We start from the raw sequence: 6,747 nt of genomic DNA on the forward strand, positions 1-6,747 counted from the left end.
AAATCTTAAGGCAATCAAAAAGGACAATTCACTGAGATTTAAGTTTGGACAACTACTAGTAGGGTTGTTTTTCTATTTTCAAGGCTACTTTTTGGGTGTAGGAGATGTCCAGTGGTCCCCTGACCAACCGGTAACCAAGCAGATAAAGGAAAGTGTGCAAGCCATTGGAACCGGCTACCTTGAGATACTGAACAAATACTTTGATGAGTTTAGAAGAAAGATGAGTCAGAGGGTATGAATCTCAGGTGACATAGTGAAGAAGTATGAAGATGACATATGTTTCACTATTCAGATGGACAAATGTCTAATGGAGGCTGTTGAGCCTAGAATGGAGGAAGTGGAGCCTATGGGCTATGAGGTCATGTTTGACATGCTGGAAGGGTATGCTTCAACCCTTATTGCCTCGCCTCTTGATCCAAAGGCTAAGTGAACCGGAACCTACTTGGAGAGGATCACACCAGTTGAAGAACCATCGATGAAGAAGGGAAAAGAACTAGCAGCTAAGAAAGCTAGGGCAGTGCCTGTAGCATCAGCACCAGCTACCACTAAGACTCCAAGAGTGACCAAGCGGTCACCGGCAAAGAAGAAACTGGAGGTAACACTGGCAAAAGTCTTCGAAAGAAAGAGGAAGACTAAGGCAAATGAACCGGACTCTGAAGAAACCGAGTCTGATGAACAACCAAAGAAGGCTAGACAGACCAAGAAGGTAAAGAAGAATGAATCGACAACATCCGCACCGGTAAATATAGATATCTCCTCTTACAAACCTTTGACACATTGTCAAAGAACAGTAAAGAATATTAGGAGAAAGTTACTTCATGATTTAATTGATTATTATGATGAATTCAATAGTGAAGAAAAAGATGAAGTACTACAGGAAATCATTCTTTATTTATGTAAAAATGACCAGTCACCATCAGAGATTAAATCTAAGACACCGGATTTATTATTTAAAGCATTGGATAACAAATGGCACATTGCCATTGAAAAGGAACAAGAGATTAGGGAGAAATTTTTTGCACAGTACTTCCCCGAACTCTCAAATTCAAAATTATTTGATGTATTGGATAAAAATAAAGGTCTCTTCTTCACAAGGAGAAGAAGACTCTGGTTGTCGGAAGGGAGAGTTGATGATGTAGAAAAGGATACACACCAACACATGGCCCATGCTATCAGCTTTCACAAAGCTTGAATGGCCAACCTCCAAGCGGAAAAGGAACTGGTTATTTCCAAACCGGATGAGGTTTTTGATGAGGAAGGAAACCTGGTGGAGGAACCAATCGACACCATAGATGTCGATGTCCTGGATATAGAAGATGTCACTCAGGACATACCTTCTAAGGGAACTAAACAGGGGCAATAGGCCAATCAGGGTGGTGAACACGTTGTGGACACACAACATGTGGCAAAAGAATAGGAAGAGAAAAAGAAGAAGGATGAAGATGAGAAATAGGAAAAAGAGGAAGAGAAGAGAAAAGAGGAAGAGGAGAAAAGAAAAGATGAAGAGAAGAAGAAGAAAGAAGAAGAGGACAAGGAAGAAAAGAAGAAGAAGGAAGAAGAAGAAAAGAGAAAGAAGGAAGAGGAAGAAAAGAAGAAGAAGGAAGAAGAAGAGAAGAAGAAGGAAGAGGAAGAGAAGAAGAAAAAGGAAGAGGAAGAGAAGAAGAAAAAGGAAGAGGAAGAGAAGGAGAAGAGGGAAGAAGAAGAAAAGGAAGAGCAGAAGAGGAGAGCAGAGGAGAAGAAAAAGGCAGAGGAAGACAAGGAAGAAGAGAAGAGAAGAGAAGTGGAAAATAAGAAAGCTAAAGAAGCCAAGGAATGAGAAGTGGCAAAAAGCTCTCAGGTGGAGACTCCGAAGGCAACCAGAAGTCAACCCTCACCGGTTGATCTCTCTAGTCCTATCGATCTCCAATCTGTAAGTGAGTCAGAGCTTATGCAGAGCATCAAGGTTGCTCAAGAGCACCTTGAGATCATTCACAGGAAAAAGGAACAGGACATCATTCAGGCAGCTGTAGACACACTTACTGGTTTAATCCCCGGTACTAATCTTCTTGACACTGATTCATCACTAGCACAACTCAAACTTCTGTGTACTATAGTGGATGATCAGATGCAGGGTCTAGAAGAAGTAGTTGAGGCCAATGTAAAGAAAGAGCACCCAAAGGCTCTTAATGTTGCTCTCGTGAAGAAATTAAATGAGCTTAGGACTGAACTGTTAAAGGATCAAAAGGACATAAGGAGTGCCTTGGATGAGGGAAACTTGCTACTCAGCAAAATCTGTCAGCCTCATCTATTCTGTGATGATGTGCTAGCCAAGAAGCAACAACTTCAAATGGACTTATAGTCCTACTTAAGCACATTTAAGACTCCTTACGACTCCTTTGCAGCATATAGGCAAACTGTTCACTAGTTCCAGATCCAGTCAGCCAAGATAGAGCAAGAGATTAGCACAAGGTCTCGGGATTTGTAGGAGCTTCAACTGGTATTACTTCCATGACTGCAAACTCTCTAGAAATGCTATCTGAACCTGGATGCCCTGACAGTCACACAAGAACTGAGCATAATAGATGCCATGGAGGAACAGGTATCACAAATGTAGACAAAGAAGGAAGTGGCGACCTCCCTACTTGAGTCCTAGTCTCTTTCCATGAAACAATTTTTGCAGGACTATAAAGTGGTTTTTGACAAGTATTATTCATTATTGTCATAAGCTCTTTTATATATATATGGAAACAGGTTTTTCAACGGTACTTTCTCATTGTTGGCAAAGGGGGAGAAGTATATGGTTTTAAAATTAAAATTTTGAAATTTTGATATATGCTGTGATATATGCTATATTCTCTGATGATTATGCTCTGAATGCGAAATTGCTATATACTCTGTTGATTAAGGGGTAGTGTATATGCTTAGGGGGAGCAATTTTGTTAATGGCAAGTTTTTGTTGTAAAACACTTAGATGTCAAAATTTTATTTTCCTAAGTGTTGCCATCAATGCCAAAGGGGGAGATTGTTGGCATTTTTTATGTTTATGTTGTGATTGTCATTGATGGACACACACTTGTATTGAGATCCCCTTTATATGTATGAGCTCATGCTCAACCGGTATTTGTTCCAACCGGTATGTTGTATTCTAGTCTTTAGACTAGTAGTGATTTTGCAGAATGTGTTTCCTGGTCTGAAGCGGCATGTCGACCCCAAGTGGTTCACAGATCACAAGCGGTACGAGGTTGCAAAGCGGTACAACACATTCTTACCAATCTTCATTTTTGTCAAACCGGCAACTGGTATTTTGTATGAAAAGGTAATACTCTGTGATGAGTTACCAACCGGCATTTTGTGATGAGTTACCAATCCACCGATTGTTTGACGGTGCCGACACATTAACGGTGATTCCTGTGTCGTGTTACTAAGTATGTCTAGGTTCATTGAACCTACGAAATTGTAAAGAAATCCTATTGGACCGACATGAAATCAGATTCCTTTAAAAGGGACATCATGTCTAGGGTTTTAGGTTGTTGCAAAAAGGGTTAATGTTGAGCTAGGGTTTAAGGTGGATGTTGAGTTGTTGGAAGAGCGATCTTATCTGAGAAGATTGAGTTGTAACTGAGAGAGAGATAGAGAAGACTGAAGTAATGCTGGAATGCATTAGCTGTGAGCAATACTGGATCTAACCAAGCAGCTTGTGCTATTAGATAGATCAAACACTTGTTGATTAGTCACATCTTTAACAAGTCAGTAGCCCCTAACCGGGTAGGCCTCAAAGCCTTTGTAAAATCCTCTAACAAGGTGGTTCACACATGTGAATCTAAAATCCTCTAACAAGGTAGTCTTTAATCGGACTTATCTCCTAACAAAGATTGAGATTCCTAACAAGATCTATTCTAGTGAAGAACATTGTAAGACCTTAACCAGTCTGACCTTAACCGGTCTGGTTTCTATTTTGCAGATAGTGACTTGTGAGTTCCATCTTGCCGTGGTTTTTCCCAGTTGGGTTTCCACGTCAAATATCTTGTGTTATGGTTGTATTGCTTTTGTGGGTGAATGTTTTATTCACATTTTGGTTTGTATGTGTGGTAACCAGTTTGACTGTCAGACTGCTTTACCGGTTTATCTTTAGACTGTGTAAGTGTTTTAGTGCAAATATTTTTAGCATACTAATTCACCCCCCCCCCCCTCTTAGTATTCATCAGAAAAAACATCACCTCTAATGAAAAAGAGCCCTGAATTAAGGTAATTACTTGTGTCATAGGGAAAGGAGAAAACATGAAGGGTGAATGGAGTACTAAGGCACTACCTCTTCACAAAGAAAGAGTGCAAGATCGGTTGTAAGAGCTATGCAAGCCATATCATATTGTTCTTGAACAAATGTTTTAAATGCTTTACACTTTCCAAGAGAATGACAATAACTACGATGAAAATAACAATGTTCATCACCTTTCTTATGATTAGAATTTATATTGATTTTAATGAAAGGAAAGACAACATGCTTATCATACTTCAATCTCCCAAAGATTCTAGTGGTTAATTTATCTTGGTCATCAATAGGATTAGGTCTTGTCTCTTGTGATGTAGGATAAGGGTTGTTAGAAGTAGATAAATTGTCATTTATGATTTTAACTATGCCATTATCAATGAATCCTTGCATTCCTTTTTGAAAATTGGAACAATCATTGGTATCATGATCATTAGTTTGATGATGTAAGCAAAAAGGAGTTTTTGAAGAAGAAGCACCTTTTGATAGACGATAAGTATTATGTCTTGCAAGATAATCATAAGTCCTTATCCTCTAAAACCTTTGTTTTATATTATATTATAGCCACTCCTATAAGAATTTCTTAATCTAGAAGGAGGAACATTATAATGAATCTCTTCGAAGTTTGTAGTGTAAGTTTATCTAGAAGGGGCAAAGGGAAAAGTAGATGAAGAAGGGATATCTTGTGTAGGGGGATTTTCCTTTCTATCATCATGCATATCCGTTTTGATGGGTTGGGAAGAAAGGTCCTTATTACATAAGGCCTCATATTTACTTAACGTTATGTGGGGAGATAGATCATGAATGAAATGCATAACATCATCTTCTCGACAAATGTTTTCATGATTAAGATAGGCTCTAGAAGAATAAGGGGGATCTAGAGAGATTGAAACACCAATATTTTGATCTTTCCCCTATTGCACTAGGGTATGTGTATGAGAAGAATATAGTGCCATGTTTCTCTTAAATGCTTTCTCTCCATTAGAGAGATCATTGATAGGAGTATTATCTCTATCTTCATTTAGATTAGATACCCTAGGAGAGGTACAAGTATTAGGTTTTCCATTAGCATCTGTAGGATTAGGATCTACAAAAGCTTTGATGTGATCTACATATGTAATGCATTTTCCTAAAACTATCACCATAAAAAAACATGCACCATGGATAAAAAGCTTTGATATTCATTGATTAAAAGAGCAATTTGCAAATTCTAAAAATGCAATATGCCAAAGTGTTATGAATGAAAAGAAGCAATGTGAAGTGAAAGAAACCATTATCCAACAAATGATTATGATAGATGTAAATGAAAAGAAATGTGATCATATGTGAAATAAAAAATAAATTAGATCAATTAAGGGCCATTATGAATGTTCAAAATCGGATTTGAAAATAGATTTGAAAAATTATGCAACCCACAAATAAAATTAACCAAAATAAATTAGGGTTTTTTTAATATAACCTCTAAATTTATGTAATTTTATTAAAATAAGATCTATAGATGCAAAATTGAAATTGAAATCTTCACAAATCATATTTGAAATAATTAATCAAAATTAGACAACCCACAAGCTCAATTTAGAATTAAAAAATAGGGTTTTTATGAATTTAACCTCTAAAACTATAAAAATTAAACTTGTGAATATAAATATGAATTTTAAATTGCATAAACACTTAGATCTAAAATTAGGGTAAATGTGTTGAAATTGAAGAGATTATGCATAAACAGTGAGCTACATTCGTCGGATCGAGCCATAAACCCGGATCTGAGCAATATGTGAGTGTTTGTATATGTTCTTAGAAGGTCATCTTGATTTTTTGGGACCAAAATGCTCGTCTCTTTGGTCCTCCACACTTTTTTCTATCCAAAGGGGAATGTGTTTGTCTGTGTGGATAATATTGATTCTCAAGATTGCAACTTCACACCTATTTCCTACACAAAGAAAAAATGGGGAAATTGTTGGGAATAGGGGTTTGCCTAAGTCAAACCCCGTTTTAGGAATTAACCTTGAATGAAATATTGCAAATAATGAAATAAATAATGGAAAGGTATACCTTAGATATGAAAATGCTAATAATGATGCTTTTCTTCTATAATGTAATCACATATGTTGTATGAAATGGCATGAACATGACAGAACCCCAATCACACACACATGCTTGCATATGGATGATGTAATTTTTCTCCACAATGGTTGAATGAAGAATATGAAAGCCTTGAAGATCTCTGAAAAATACTCAATTAACACTTCATTGATGCCTTAGGTTGAATACTTATGATGCTTGATATGATATTATGTTGATGAAATATCTTTATATAGGAGTATCTAGGTCAATTACTAATTAGGCTGACCTCCAACGGTCATGTAGAGCCACAAATTTTATTACTCATCGAAGAGATAGGGCTCAACTAAGGGAGACCAGGGGGCTAGTGCCTTGGTCCTCCTTAGTCAGGGACCATGGTTTAGCCCCAAGGAGGACGATATCACCCTAGGAAATCAATT

Source organism: Cryptomeria japonica, chromosome 7, assembly GCF_030272615.1.
Source record: "Cryptomeria japonica chromosome 7, Sugi_1.0, whole genome shotgun sequence".
In the NCBI taxonomy this organism is placed as follows: Eukaryota; Viridiplantae; Streptophyta; class Pinopsida; order Cupressales; family Cupressaceae; genus Cryptomeria; species Cryptomeria japonica.